Source organism: Nicotiana tomentosiformis, chromosome 5 (assembly GCF_000390325.3).
Source record: "Nicotiana tomentosiformis chromosome 5, ASM39032v3, whole genome shotgun sequence".
NCBI lineage: Eukaryota > Viridiplantae > Streptophyta > Magnoliopsida > Solanales > Solanaceae > Nicotiana > Nicotiana tomentosiformis.
Genome location: NC_090816.1, coordinates 52,570,147 through 52,587,240, shown reverse-complemented (window position 1 = coordinate 52,587,240; position 17,094 = coordinate 52,570,147).

Here is a 17,094-nt window from a genome sequence, read left to right as displayed (position 1 = left end):
CAGAACCGTTAGGTTTGAATTTCCAAATGAGCCAGTTATTGAATGGAAGAGGGATGATATGGTGCCGAAGGGTATGATTATTTCTTACCTTAAGGCCTTGAAGATGATTAACAAGGGGTGTATTTACCATTTGGTCCGTGTTACATACATCGACGCTGAGGCACCTACACTTGAGTCTTCACTAGTTATGAATGAATTTCCGGAGGTCTTTCCGGATGAGCTCCCTGGGATCCCACCAGAGAGGGAGATTGATTTTGGTATTGATGTGATGCGAGGCACGCAGCCAATATCCATTCCACCCTTCAGAATGGAACCAGCAAAATTAAAGGATCTAAAGGAACAATTGAAGGATTTGTTAGAGAAGGGTTTCATCCGGCCAAGTGTGTCACCTTGGGGCGCACCGATCCTCTTTGTACGGAAGAAGGATGGGTCACTGAGAATGTGTATCCACTATCGGTAGCTCAACAAGTTCACGATCAAGAATAAGTACCCACTGCCAAGGATAGATGACATGTTTGACCAAATACATGGTGCTAAGTACTTCTACAAAATTGATTTAAGATCTGGGTATCACCAATTGAATATCAGGAGCAAGATATTCCGAAAATAGCTTTCAGGACCCGGTAAGGGCATTTTGAATTCCTGGTAATGTCTTTTGGGCTAACAAATGCCCCAGCAGCTTTCATGTATCTTATGAATCGAGTATTCAAGCCTTTTCACAACTCCTTTGTGATAGTATATATTCTGGTACATTCACAAAGATGAGATAACCATGCCGATCATCTCAGGGTGGTTCTACAGACTTTATATCAACACCAGTTGTATGCGAAGTTTTTGAAATGTAAATTTTGGCATGAATCTATCACATTCTTGGGTTATGTTGTCTCTAGAGAAGGAATTAAGGTTGACACTCAGAATATTGCAGCGGTGAAGAATTTGCCTAGACCTATAACCCCAATAGAGATTCACAGTTTCTTGGGGTTAGCTGGATATTACACAAAGTTTGTGGAGGGGTTCTCCACTCTTGCTATTATTTGGAAGAAATTTAGCAAGGTTTGGGTACTCAGGTAAATCTTAGTACAACCTTCCATCCACAAACCGACGAGCAGGCAGAGCGGACTATTCAGACGCTTGAGGATATGTTGCGAGCTCATGTTCTTGACTTAAAGGGTAGCTGGGATGATCATTTGCCACTCATAGAATTTGCCTACAACAATAGTTATCATGCTAGCATTCAGATGGCACCGTTAGAGGCTTTATATTGTAGGAGATGTAGATCTCCCATTGGATGGTTTGATATTGGGGAAGCAGAGTTGCTAGGGCCAGACCTTGTGCATTAGGATATGGAGAAGGTTAAGATCATTATGAAATGGTTAAAAACCACTCAGTGTCATCATAAGTCCTATTCGGATATGCGTCGCGGGGATTTAGAGTTTAAAGAGGATGATTGGGTATTCTTGAGGGTTTCCCCCATGAAGGGTTTAATGCGATTTGATAAGAAAGGGAAATTGAGTCCGAGGTATGTTGGACCGTACAGAATCATTTAGAGGATTGGTCGGGTGGATTAAAAACATGAACTACCTCCAGAGATGTCTTTAGTGCACGCGGTGTTTCACGTATCCATGTTGAAGAAGGTGGTTGGAGATCCGTTGCTTATTGTTCTGGTTGAGACTTTATAGGTTAATCAAGAACTGACTTATATAGAGATTCTAGTTGCCATTCTTGATAGGCAAGTCCGAAAGCTAAGAAATAAATAAATTACCCCCGTGAAAGTACTATGGAGAAACCAACAGGTCGAAGAGGCCACCTGGGGGGCCGAGGAAGAAATGAAGAAGAAATACCCTCATTTGTTTGAATAACTATATATTTATGAAGTTGTGTTCTATGAAAATGCTAAGAGTTTACCTTCTATAAATTATGTTCACTTGTATAATTAATGTTAAGGGTGTTCCTTTTTGGTAATATAGTATTCATGAGGCCACGGTTGGTGTTGTTTTCGTGTTATATTGCGTCGTTGGATTATATATATGTTGATAGGATTGGTTTTTGGGATTCTCTGATAGGTGAATAGGCCCAGTTATAGGGGAAACTCTGGCAAAATTTTTGGGAATTTAGGGAGTTCGTCAAAAATTTAGAATTGTTGGTGTGTGAAGTAATAACTGAATCACATTGGATGCTAATGGCAGATTTTGACCCTCATTCGAGGACGAATGATCTTAAGCAGGGGAGGATGTAAGGCCCCATATAATTTCACCTAAAACCCGAGGTTTCATGGCGCCGAGGTAGAGTAATGTGATCGAGGGTTGTAAGGCCCCGTAAAATTTCACCTAAAACACAGACTTTTTGGGTTGAACAGTACGTTGGGGAGTTGAAGAAATAATTTTGCAGAACATGGCATTTCTACAGTCCACTATGCGACCACAAAACCACTTTGTGGGCCATAGATCGGCCGCAGAGTGAAGCAGAACTTGAGCAAATTTTGAGAACCATTATGCGGCACACTATGCGACCGCATAACCATTTTGCGATCCGCACATCCGTCATAGAAGCCAGCTTGAGAAATTTTAGAAGGAGGTTCTGTGGTCCTTTATGCGACCGCAGACCTATCGCATACCGCCTCAGAAATGCCCAGTTTCAGAAGGCCATTATGCGGTCCATTTTATGGACTGCAAAAGTCTTATGCGGTCCTTTATGTGACCGCAGATCTGTATCGGGGCTTCATTTTTTCTAATTTCACAACCAGACTATATTTTGATATATAGTCGTTAGGGGCCAGTTCTAAAGAGAAAGCCTGATATTTCTAGAGAGAGGAAATGCCATAGAGTGTGAGTGGAAGTTCCTAAGCTTATTGTTCATCAATTCTTGCTCAAAACTTGGATAATTCACAAGTAAAACTCACTAGGTCTTCATCCTAGAGGTAAGATTCTACTCCCTAGCCTTCAATTTCGGGATTTAACAGAAAATAGTTAATGAGAAAAGCAATTATTGGGTGTGGGAGTTGTTCATTATGCATGCATGTACTATCGAGGTTGGAAATATTGTTGAGCTCAATTGGGTAGACTTTGGGTAGTGGGATGAAAGAATCCACCATAGGAGGACCTTGAAATCATAATGTCCACATAGTTTTAGATAAAATGCTCAAATGAGCTGGAACCATGAACTCCTTCCTAATTTATGTTCAATTTTTTTATGTTTCTAAATAGATCGAAGTTGCTTTGTTTTCCGAAATACTATAGTAATTTAAGGAAGCGCAAAGCGAGGTATGTTGGCTAAACTTCTCTCTTAGAATTGAATCCCACGATGTTCCTGTATGTCCCGAGTTGTTCATTACAACTTGACAATTCCGAGAAAGCTTTGTGTCAAAAGATATATGTTCAATATGTATTACAAATGCTCTTGACATGTTATGTTACTATTTGAGAATGTGTTGAAAGTATGGGTTACGTATCTATTGCTCACATGTGTACTCAAAGTCTTGGATAGAAATGCATTGTTGTTGATGATCCGTGATGATGTTTGAAAGTGAAAGAGCTGAGCATGAAATATGAAAATACGGCCAACGTGCCAAGAATGATATTACATTTGGGCCACTAGTGCCAATGAAACTGAGAAACGTGCAAAAGATATTGAAATGAGTTGTAAATCCTTTAATTAATAAACACTTTGGGAGTATCGTTAGTCAGCGAAGAAGGGTATGTTGAAATAGCCTAACCTCGAAACTATATGTGCCGCTGTAGGAGTGAATTGTGATTATTCCCCTCATTTTGGATGAGATTGATGTGATGAGAATACTCCCCTTTATTGGGATGAGATGATTTCTAGAAAATGGTGATATCGATCCACACGATATTGTAGTTAGACGGCCTAGCCAGTCGGGTCGTGATCGGACGCCATGCCGCACACATGGTGGTGATTGAGCTCGAAATTGTGATTTAGATAAAGATTGAAATCTTGATACTGATTGTGATTATGGTTGATGTTTTTGGGTGAGACGATCGGGCCGTGATTGGACTTCGTGCTAATATCACAGTGGTATATCGGTTCTAAGATCTCCCAACCTAAAATAATGGAAATTGACTTGAAAACTACTCTTGCTCCTAACATTATGTTTTAGTATTGTTTGAGGTTTCCATAATTTTATGACTATTCTTCCTTGTATTGCTACGTGTTTTAATGAGAGGGTGTTTAATCATACATACTAGTACCATTTCATTTCGGCGTCGTGTATCTTTTGTTCCATGTGTATTATGTTTTGAGGTATAGCCAGGGCCTCATTGCCGGCACTATCATAGTACTATTTTGTATCCATTAGAGGCTCCGTAGACATAGTGTGGGTTGTATGTTGGTGCGTGGAAGGTCAAACTAGTAATGTTGTATTTCTACCACTTGTTCCACTTCAAACTATGAAAGTGTATGTATTTTGAAACTTATAAAAGATCTAACTAATGATAATGAATTGGTGTTGTTCCCATGATCCTCCTTGTTTACTAATTAATGAAATAGATCTCCTATTTATTCATGAGTGAGTTCGGGTATAAGGTATTGCACATGCTTGCTCGGCCGGGTTAACTCGGTTGAGCGTTGGTCGCGCGAGGTCGAGGGATGACATTCAGAAGTTGATGGTATGTTGATGGTACAGCCTTCATATCCTGCATCCGTGGTCTTCCAAGAATGATATTGTAACCCATATCGCCATCTACAACTTTGAAAAGGGTCGTCTTCATTACCCTTCGTCATTCATATGCAGCAGGATTTCTCCTCGGGTTGTTACAATTGCTAAATTGAACCTAGGGAGGAACTTCGTGGCCAGAATTATGCTTCCAATTAGTTTGTCTTGTTCCAGTAGTCTCCATTGCATAATATTGGCTGAAATCCCTGGGTCCACCAAAACACGTTTAATTATAAAATCCAAAACATTAAGGAAAACTACCAGGCATCGTTGTGCGGTTGTAGGTGTCCATCTATGTCTTCCTCCGTGAAGGTAATTGATGGTAGGTTATAATCTCGTATTTTAGTCACTTATTGCACTTTATTTTTGTTTGATCTTTAATTTGTAGTGTTTTGCATGTTTTTGAGTTTTATGCCTTGTAGAAGTGATTCCGAGTTATGTAGATGTTGTGGAGCTAATTCGGACTATTTGGAGCTTTGAAGTCTGAGTAAAAGCCCAAGGGATTAAGCTGGGATCATGTTCTGGGGTCGAGGACCAAGTCTGGACATCATAAATCAAGCAAAAAAGCAACACACTGAGAAATTTACACTGTTGCGGCGCGTGGGGGGGGGGGGTGCGCCGCAGTAGTTTATTTTCTCTTCCTGACGAATTATTGAGCTCTCTGGGATTCCCCACTAATGCTCTGCATGGAGCGTCGCCTCATGCGCCGCGCCTGTGCAATATTTACAGAGTGAAATCCTATTTCAGCTAGAAAAAAGTTATTTTGTCTAGGCCCAACCATACTTGGTATAAATACATGAAAAAATGTTATTTTCTAGACTTTTAACATACTTTGGACCTAAGGAGGCTAAGGAGGAGTTGGAAGAATACAAGCACACGGATATCATCATTCCTTCATCACTCAAGACCCGAGTTTGGATTGAATTTATGTTTTTTATACTTTAATTTTATTTGTGATGGATTACTCCATATCTATGGAGTAGTTCCCTTTAGGGTTTGATGGATTCAGTGTATTGATGATTGTTTGTGGATTATAACTCTAGTTTTGTGTATTGAATCGTTTTGGATGATTTAATTGTTGCATCTACATTCACTAGTTCATGTAATCGAGAGAGGCATAACTTGTGATATATTTGCATTATATTGTTGGTCGAGCTCATTAATTCTTCTTAGTAATTGAAAGAGGCTAGTTGAATCATTGATTAAACCTAGTTAGGAGAATAATCGAAAGAGGTTTTCCTAAAGACCAATTCACTACACATTCTTGCATATCTTTACGTGCTTAAATTGGTTCATCTTGTGAGGTTAAGACTTAATTGAGAGAGGCATTTCTGCTGAACGTTTGAACTAATAATTGAGTGAATTCGAGAGACTCACTTGAACATTAGAAGTGAATTAGCTAGAGTTAGGTCCTAAATAATTATCTTGTACCTATCCAATCAAAACCCTAACTTCTCCCATTGATGTCCTTCTTTGATTATTCCTTGTTTCGATTGTCATTAGTCAATAGCTTTAGATTCTTAATCAATTTTAGTTAAACATCTTCTAAATCTCAACTGTTCATCATCTTGGATAGCAATCAAGCTAGAAACTACGAGAATATTGTTTAAATTCAATCCATGTGGATACGATATTATACTATACTATATTTGATTAGCGAGCAGAATTTAAGTGTGTGTTTTGCGCTCATCAGTAATGTCATCCTCAGCGACTTCCCGAAGTATCTTGCTATGGGTCATCGATACCTTTGCTTTTTCGCTACCGAAAAAGTTACACCATTTATTTCGTTACCCCAGAAAATCATGTTGATCGTCAGACAAGGAGGGTCTTCTCCTACTTTCTAGGGTTCCGCATTATCCAGGTTGCGACCGTAGTTGTTCTTAGCCCGGCCACCTAAAAATTTTCTGAGATGACCATTATGGTCGGATCTCATCGGCCTCAAGAATCGTTCTTCCTTATTGTTTCTCATTTCTGATACCAGTTCCACTATGCTGACATTGAAGTTGTACTCAGATAGCCTGGGGTAGGTGGAGTCTCGGGAGCCCGATACCACTTTATCCTGCAATGATCTATTATTCTATCCGCGATCAGCTCTCCTATCGATAGTGACTCTGACCGCCAACCAAAAACCTCTACCGTGTCCTTCGGCCCTTTCATAGGGCAAACCCCGACCTTTAGAAGACCACCGGTCTGCGTCTAAGTCATCCTTAAAAGTTTCCTTATTCTTCTCCTGATCCCGACCCTTGGTTAATGACAGGAAACCAAGCTGATCATCATCAATTCTTATCTTCGACACATACCGGGTGTGAACATCTTCCCATGTTGTTGCTTGGAACTCGAAAAGACTTTCTTTCAATTTTTAGGAAGCATCAGAACTCCTCGGATTCATCCCTTTACTAAATGCCTCAGCTGCCCATTCATCTGGCACATCTGGTAGCAGCATCATTTCTTTCTGGAATCTGGTCACGAACTCCTGTAGCAATTCGAACTCTCCTTGGGCAATTCTGAATATGTCGGCCTTTCGAGCCTGTACCTTCCTAGCCCCAAAAGAGGCTTTGATAAAAGAATCTATTAGCATATCGAAGGAATCTATTAAGTGTTTGGGCAAGAGTGAATACCATGTCAGGGCCTCTTTCATGAGGGTGTCCCTCAACTTCTTCAACAAAACTGATTCAATCTCGTGCGGTGCTAAGTCGTTTCCTTTCACTGTTATTGTATAGGTGGTGATGTGCTCCTGAGGATCCGAAGTCCCATCATATTTTGGCACGTCTAGCATTTTGAACCACTTTGATATCAACTCGGGTATCGCTCTTGGTTTGAACGGCAACAGGGTGTATTTCTTTGAGTCCGGTCCTTTCAGCACCTGCGGTACGCCTGGGATTTGATCCATTCAGGCTTTTATTTTCCTCCTAAATCGCATGAGTTCGGTTTTAAAGGGATCATTCTCATTGTTGTTAGCGAGTCTGATATCGTTCCCCCTGGTCCTGTTGAAGCCAGCCTCACCCCTTGGGGTGTTGTTATCAACCCTTTGTTTTGTTTGGCTTGCGGGAGAACCGGGAGGAACTGGACATCTTCCATTCGCGTTGTTGGAAGCGCCCGACAATGCTTGCTTCCACTCTGTCATGACATGATCTTGTCATGATAGATGGCCTATAATAGTCCCTTAAGATTTAAATTGTGTCCACAATGTGCTCATCCTCGTCATCATCAGGAGTCGCCTCTCGAACGTACTGTGGATACACTCCACCATGGATAATCGTGGCTATACCCTCCTTATTGCAGGTATCACTAATTGAATCTTCATGTTGAGGCTGATTTCCTTGGGCCTCAATGTTGTGGATGTTGTTGACACTGCTATCTACCATTTTATATGATTTTTCGCTAAGAGACAAAGAATTTAAACATGTTAGTAATAGATGCAAGAATCAACCCAATTACGCAACTGTCCATGTCCCACAGTAGGCTCCAAACTGTTTACTCGTAAAATGGTACAATTGAATTTATACGTGGTTTGTAGACAAGCTAGTCTATTTGATCCCAAAATGTGGAATAAATTAAATAAGAATGCAAGACTTATCATCGAAATCAAAATAAGACAGTAGATGGCTTGGTTCTGGGAGCAGAGCTCTCAAAGGCAGTAATAGCAATATTAATAAGTAAGAAATAAAATGTTATTGAGCTTTTGAATAGTATATAGCATAATTTTGTCAAAAAATTCGTCCCACCAATGGATGTTGAACTCGATATTTATAGTGGCACCTAGAGAACAAGGCCCTATGATCAAGCCCCTCTTGAATGATAATTATGGGGGCTATTGAAGAATATGTAAACATGCTATTAATTATATAACGGACTATGTATTTAATACTGCAGAATATTCTCCATTGAATGCTACCGGGTGGCAGGCATTTGTTTGTCTTTATGAGCAATATTCCCTTCGGGGACAACCCAGTTTGCTGCCCCTGGACATGATTTCCCCCTGCCTCGCATTACATCTGTATTCAACTCCATGTGTCACTCGATTATGCGAGCATTCAGTATGAACATATTTTACCCTATACAATAATAGCCTAAGAAGTACCCGGATCATGAATGCATCGGTGCATGCACACACGCGCGTCACCTAGCACATGTGTCACCCTCAACGCTTCTCAAGATCATAGTTCTCAGGGATAATTACCTCAAATCCAAGTTTAGATATGTTACTTACCTCGAACAAGCCAACTCAAATATCGTGCAAGCCAAACAATACTCTAGAAATGCCATCTCGTATGAATCAACCTCCGAACGGATCGAAACTAACAAAAAGCAACTCAAAACATCATATAATGCTATAGGAGACAAACCAGGGCGATAAAGGTCGAATATTTAATCAAATACTCAAAGTCAACCAAATGGTCAACCAGGGCTTGCACAACGGAACAAAAAAAACTTACAAATTCCGCTAACCCATTCGAATACTAGTCCAACCATACTATTTTTACTCAAATCTGATTCTGTTTTCAAAACTCAATAGTTCACTTTAAGAAAGTTTAGATAAAACCCCCAATATCTCTTTTAGAATCATTAATCAAATGCAGTAAAAAATACTTCCCCCAATTCATGTGGGGAAAATCCTCTCCAAAATCGCTCAAATCTGAGCACCCCAACTCAAAATGTGATAAAATGAGCTCAAGGTTCAAAATAGAGTACTCTATGAAGTGCCAAGTTGTACCCTACGCGATCCCGGTTGTAACCTCGCGACCGCGATGTACAAAAATCAAACTGCCACAATTTATACTACGTGTTCATGGAACATCCCTCGAGAACGCGATGTAAACACAGGTAGACCTCCACGAATGCGGAAGAAACAACGTAAACGCGAAGAATAACCCATTGTGACTGCCCAGCCTAGCTCAACACTACTCGAACTAATAAACCATGACGCGAACGTGAAGGTTAAAAGCCTCATCCATCACGAACACTAAGAAGATCATCTCCTAACTCTACACTATTGTGGCTCCATCCTCGCGATCACGAAGAACAAATGAAGCACCCAAAATTAGTAGAAACTAGCAATGCCAAAATGGTCTGAAACCCGTCTGAAACTCACACGAGCCCTTCGAGACTTCGTCAAAACATGACAAAAGTCCCAAAACATAACATGTACCTACTTGAGGCCTCAAATTAAACATAAAAACATTGAAACCACAAATCGCACCTTAAATAAAACTTAATGAACTTTTGAACTTTTAACTTCCATAACTCATGTCGAACCATATCAAATCAACTCAGAATGACCTCAAATTTTTCACACAAGTTCCAAATAACATAAAAATCCTATTCCAGCTATCGGAACAACAATCTGAACTAGATATAATCAAAGTCAACTCCCAGTCTAACTTATGAACCTTCCAAACCTTCAAATTGCCATGTTTTGCCGATTAGCGCCAAAACCTTCTAGAAACATCCAAATGCAATTATAGGCATTTGCCAAAGTCCAAAATCACTATTCGGTCCTAACGGAACCATCAAAACTCCGATCCAATATCAAATAGACAAAATTCAAACTTGGACAACTCTTCTAACTTAAAGCTTCCTAATTGAGAATCATTTTTCCAAATCAGTCATGAATCACCCAAACACCAAAATTGATGATACATAGAAGTCATAATACATCATACGAAGCTACTCATACCCTTGAACCATCGAATGGAATGCAAATTCTCAAAATTACCTGTTGGGTGGTTACATAGTATAACCCCATGAGTGTTGCAATTTCATTGTTAGAAATCATAAATAGGTTGAAGATCAGTTGTTTTATATTGGATTTGATTTTTTTAAGATAAAATGTATTGTGACGTAGGGTGGTTGTTCATGTAATTTGACACGACCCCAATTTCCCGCCTTAGAATGTCGTGATGGCACCTAGTCTCTAAGACTAGGTAAGCCTAACAAACAAGAGATTATGACAGAAATAAAGACTGAAAATATGATATAAACTAATAAGCCTCAGAATGATCTTTATACTGGACCATAATGCAACATTTTCCAAAACACGCTGAGACTAAGTCATAAGCATTACAAAAAATACTAAAATCTCAACATAAATCACTGTCTGAATAAAGGATAAACAGTAATAAGAGATAGCAGAAGGCGACTCCGAGGCCTGCGAATATTGAGCAGGTATACCTTGATGTCTTCAAAGGTAGCAATCACAAGAGATCCTAGCATGAAACTAACGTTGTCTTAAGGCCCATAAGCCACTGTATTCCCTCTTAAGTACCCAATAATGCCGCAATCGAGATACCGACTCTAAAGAGACCTTCTGGGAATCTAAAGTTGTTCCTTAACCTCTCTGATACTAAAAAGTAGAATCACTAAAGTTATAGAAATACAGCAAGTCTCGACACCACCCATTGCAAATCTCATATCTTAGACGTATACTAAAATCAGGGGAAACCCTCAAATACCACAGATGAATCATAAACTCATTAGAATCTTCCCGAGAGTCATCCACTCTGCTCCAATCTCCAATGCACAGCCAAAACGAGCCGAATGACTTGTGCTGCATTAGCACATAAACACCTAAGAAGTAACCCTCGTCTCTAAAGCAACCAAGGGAATCCTTACTCTATGCACTACATCCACCACAATAGCAAATACGAATCACTCCAAGATTTCTAAATATCCATAAAGTGTAGTACATCACGCATCTAGAAATTCCCTTACTTGATTCATCCTCGAAACCAACCACTCCAAGTCATAACTGATCCACAAGTATGCTTCAGACCAAAACTAATATAACACATGATCATGCAATGTGAATGTCGGTAGCCGACCCCCTCCCCCTACTTGGCTCGAAACCATAGAACATAACATTCGATAACCCACAATACCCTTACTCTATAACCGCCATAATCTTGCATTGTAATTCAACTACATCCCTCGTTTGCTCATGTATATCTGATCAAAATATACCTCAAATCATCTGCTAAGCGCATATCCATCCTCCTGATAGTCGTGCGAACTTCCTTAAGCGTTATGAACTCAAATTACAACATATAGGGATCGCACAACCTCATAACATCCCGCAAGAGATGACCCACTTGCTTAGCCTCAAACTGGCATCTCTATACGCCCTATCATGGTCACAACCACAATGCAATCACTAAATCCTCCTAAGTCTGAACTTGTCAACAAGACATATGAATCAACTTTATTCCACAAATAAGCAACTGAAAGATCCCTCAACACACTTATAACTCGAGACTTCACAACATATCAAGATAGAAATCAAGCACCTATAGTCCTTCCACATCCAAAGAAAAATCCTTCGTGCCACATGCAATCATGTAAGCATATTTTGTAGTCACATAATACCCATCATATAGCTATCCAACCACTCACTGAGTTGTCAATCCCACTCTTAGGGTACTACCGAAGACATAATTCCAAAAGCACATACGCACACAACTGAAACCATCAAGCACAAGTTGCAGTCTGCACCGTGCCTCAATTCCTCCAGACTGGCCTATAACCACAACACTAGGAACACATCTCGCACCTCATCTATGATATCACAAGTCGTCGATAGACAGCTGATATAGAGTGCTCACATAACATATGGGTGGATTGAAGGAATCCAGAGAGGTACGTTTCAAGATGAATCAATGAAACACAATAAGGTAAGAATGATGGGAAGTTTCCTACGTGCCATGTAGCCTTTCGAAGATAGTGGACGTCATCATATCGATCTGCAAGACTCTACTAGTAACTTGCTTATGAGTCATAGAACATATGAACCTAGAGCTCTACTACCAACTTTTCACAACCCAAAATCCACCTAGTCATGATGGCACTTAACCCAACACACTAGGTAAGCAAAATAATAATCAACATAATTCTAAGGAAAATAATAAGAAATGAATAAGTGATATATATCTAAATTTCCATTCAATAACCCAAGGATTTGGTAGTACAAGTCATGAGCCACTAAGACATAGATTTCCAAAGATGGAAAGAAAATAAATACAACATCTGTTTTGAATGTACTTCAACAAAATTCGAATCTAAAACTACCAAGGATAAGTGGTAGTTGTATCTGGAAGGCAAGTACATCTTCAGTGCCAGCTCCCATCATCCACAACATCTCAGTTCCAAGATCTGCATGCAAAGTGCAGAAGTGTAGTATCAGAGCAACCAACCACATGTACTCAACAAGTATCATAACTAACCTCGGCTAGGTAATAGAAGCAAGAATTATAAATGATACCTGCCTATCACAGGTATAGAACAAAAATATGATCAAATCATGAAATCACAAATAAAAACCACCTTGGTGCTCACAAACTTTCTTAACGCATTCTGCTTAGTCAACAATCTAGTATATAAGGAAGATATGCAATTAAATCAGGTAATAGTCAAGGAAATTGCAAGTAAAGATGAACTGTAATAACCAAATATCAATATGTAGTGGTGTGCAACCCGATCCCAAATAGATATCACATCACGGCTCTAAGTCCCACATAAGAACATCAATAACCGAACCCAACCAACGATCAACTCTCCCAGATCCCACATCAACTAAAGAACCATTGGTTTCTCACAATCTGTGTGTACACCATCAAGAAGACACGTGACAAGGTGACCCTAAGGGGATGGATCCATGTCCAACGTAGCATGGACAACTCACATGATATCATAATCCGCACGGCATGGTCAGTGACTCGATATCATAATTCGCCTGGCATGGTCACACGCCCAATATCATAGATCCGTCTGTGTGGTCACATGCTCAATATCATAATCTGCCTGTGTGGTCACATGTTGTATCATAATTTTCCTGGCATGGTCACAAGCTATATCAAAGTCAGCCCACGTGGTTACATGCTATATTACAATCTGCCTAGCGTGGTCATATGTGTAAAGCCCAGTAAACTTTTACCTATAAGCCAGGGTTTCATGGTGTCGATGTAGGCTAATGTGGTTGAGGATTGTAAAAATTCCTCTCGATGAGCAAGCTCGCCGCGGTACGGACATTTTGGGTTGCACAGTGCGACAAGGAGTTGGAAGCATAATTTTGCAAAACATGTCATTTTTGCAGTCCACTATGCAACAGCAGAGTCACTTCGCGAACCGCAGATCGGCCATATAATGCAACAGAGCCAGAGCCAAATTTGAAGGACATTTTGCGGTCAGCTATGCGATTGCATAATCATTTCACGGGTCGCACAATTCCTCGCAGATTCAGCATCAAGAATTCTGAAGGGGACTTTTGCGGTGCGTTATGCGACCGCATAACTGGTCTGTGGACCGCAAACCTATCTCAGACTGAACCGAGCAGCCCAGTTTTGGAGGGTTATTTCGCGATCTCTTATGCGGACTGCATACATATTCTGCGGTCCACTCTGCGACCGCAGAGTAGACCTCAAATGGTATATTTTCTATTTTTATAACCCGACCCTATTTTAATAAAAGACTTAAGGGACACTTTTTTTAGGCAAAATCTAGTGTTTAGAGAGAAGGGAAGGGAGGTAGAAAGAGGAGGAAGGGCACACAACATCTCCATACATCAAATCCTTGCCCAAGCCTTGAAATTCAACAAGGAAAACTTGCTAGTTTTCTTCTAAAGGGGTAAGGTTCCATGCCCTAGTCTTCAATTTTGAGTTTGGCATAGAAGATGGGTAATGGGGAGTGTGATTCTTTGGTATGAGAGTGTTATTTATGCATGCATGTACCAACAAGGGTTGTGGGAAGGTTGTTGAGCTCAAATGGGTAAACATTGGGTTATTCCTAATAAATTGGATTATTCCAAATGAGCATTGCTCCTATCACATTATGCTCTCCTTTGGGGATGTGTTCTAGAATGGTTTGTGTATTAAAATGTTATGACTTTAATACTTGTTTCAAATAAAAGTTGTTATGCCAAATTGTGAAAAACAACTCAATGTGCTTAAGACTCTTACTGCTCATATGTGTAGTTAAAGTCTTGATTAGAAATGCATTGTTGTTGATAATCCATGATGATGTCTGAAAGTGAAAGGAGTGTATATGAAATATGAAATACGGTCGACGTGCCAAGAACGAAATTACACTTGTGGCCACTAGTGCCAATGAAATGAAAAGATGTGTGAAAGGTTATGAAATGAACCGTAACTCCTTTTTATAATAAATGTTTTGGGAGTATAATTTAGTTACCGAGGGAGGGTAGGTTGAAATAACCTACCCCCCGAAAATACACATGCCGGTGTAGGAGTGATTGAGGGGTAAATCCCCGTATTGATGTGTTGCTATTATTCCCCTTAAATGGGATGAGATTGACGTGGTTAGATTGTTCCCCTTAATTGTGATGAGATGATTGCAAGCGGAAAGTGATGTCGATACACATGGCATTTTGGTGAGACGGCTTAGTCAATCAAGCTGAGATCCGACGCCATGCTGCGCACATGATGGTGTTGTGATTCTGTATCTCCGGGTGAGATGGCTTAGCCGATCGTACCGAGATCGGACTCCATGCTAATAACATGGTGGTATATCAGTACTAAAGATCTCTCAACTTGAAATATTAGAACTTACTTTAAATCTAACTTTCTTTTAACTTGACACTTTAATGTTGTTTGAGGCTCCCATTGATTCGATGTTTCTTTCTCATTTTACTGTTACGCATTCTATTGAGAGGGTGTTTAGTCTAACATACTAGTACTATTATGTATGTACTAATGTCCCTTTTGTTGGGGGTGCTACATCTTTAATGGATGCATGAGGTTCCACAACAGGCGGCATTGATCAGTGATAGCAGTACACCCTCTCCTCAGCTGACTTGGTGAGCCTCACTTCTAATCGTGGTCTTGTATCTTTTGTTCTTTATGTATGATATTTTGAGGTATATCCGGGGCCTTGTTGCCGGTACTATGATAGTACTCTTTTGTATCCGTTAGAGGCTCCGTAGACATAGTGTGGGTTGTATATTGTTGTTGGGAAAGTCAAACTAGAAACGTTGTATTTGTATCACATGTTCCACTTCAAACTATGAATGTGTAATGTATTTTGGGAATTATAAATGAAGTAACTAATGGTAATGGAATTGTGTTGTACACGTGATATTTTTATTGTCTAATTAATGAGAATGCACCATCACTTTATTCATGGGTAAGTTCAGGTAGAAGGCATTGAATATGCTTGCTTGACTGGGGTATCTCAGTTGAGCACCGGTCGCGTTCCTCGAGGTTGGGGCATGACAACAGGCTATATATAAATCCACCCAGCGTGGTCACATGCTATATCACAATCCACCCGACATGGTCACAGGCTACATCACAATCTGCCTGGCGTGGTCACATGCTACCAGTCCAATCCACGTCACACAGAAAGCAGATATACAAGAATACATGATCAAAGAACATTAAATTCCATGCTCCTGGACTGGTATAAGTGACATGCTAAAGTGTATGCATGTGCAAAGTGAGTTATCATAGCTCAAATCAGGTAAATACATCATGAATGTAGAAATTATTAGGTTATATCAAGAGATTAACCTCTATGTAACATCAAACATGGCTCAAATAGCTCACAACAGGGGTACATATATAAGAACCATCACAACATGAAGCTTGGCAATTAATCCAAGGCATATCATAGCCTAAATACTACCCCGGGCATGGACAATACCGTCGTGCACGCACATGGGCTCGACCCCGCACATATACTCCACCAATAGCACGTTGTTATAACAAATAACTCGAGAAACTAGTACCTCAACAAAGTATAGGTAAGATACTTACCTCAAACAAGCCAAATCAATACTCTAAAAATGCCAACCCACGAGAATCGACATCCGAACGGCTCGAAAATAGCCAAAAGCAACTGAAAAATATCAAATAATGCCAAAGAAATCATACCCAAATGATAAAGGTCGAATCTTTAATGAAATACTCAAAGCCAACCTAATAGTCAACCACAGCCCGCACCCCAGAGCCTGGCAAAACTCACAAATTCCGATAACCCATTTGAATATTAGTCCAACCATACTAATTTCACTCAAATCCGACTCTGAATCGACGTTCAAAACTTAATTATTAACTTTAGAAAAGTTTTGACAACAACCCCCAATTTCTCATTTTGTTTCATCAATAAAATTCCAAAATCAAAGGTAGAATCATGTAAAATAATCAAATCCGAGTCAAAAATACTTAGCCCAATCAATGTTGTGAAGATCCCTTCCAAAATACCTCATTTCCGAGCTCCAAATCTCAATTTGTATTAAAATGAACCAAAACCTTGATATATCAAGTCTGCCCGGGCACTTCCGCATATGCGGACCCTACAGTCATATCTGGGGCATCGCATGTGCGACAAATAGCTCGTATCTGCGAGTTCCATTGAAGCCCCAACCTTTCACATATGCAGATCATTTTTCTCTTCTGTGACGTCGCAGGAGCAAAGAA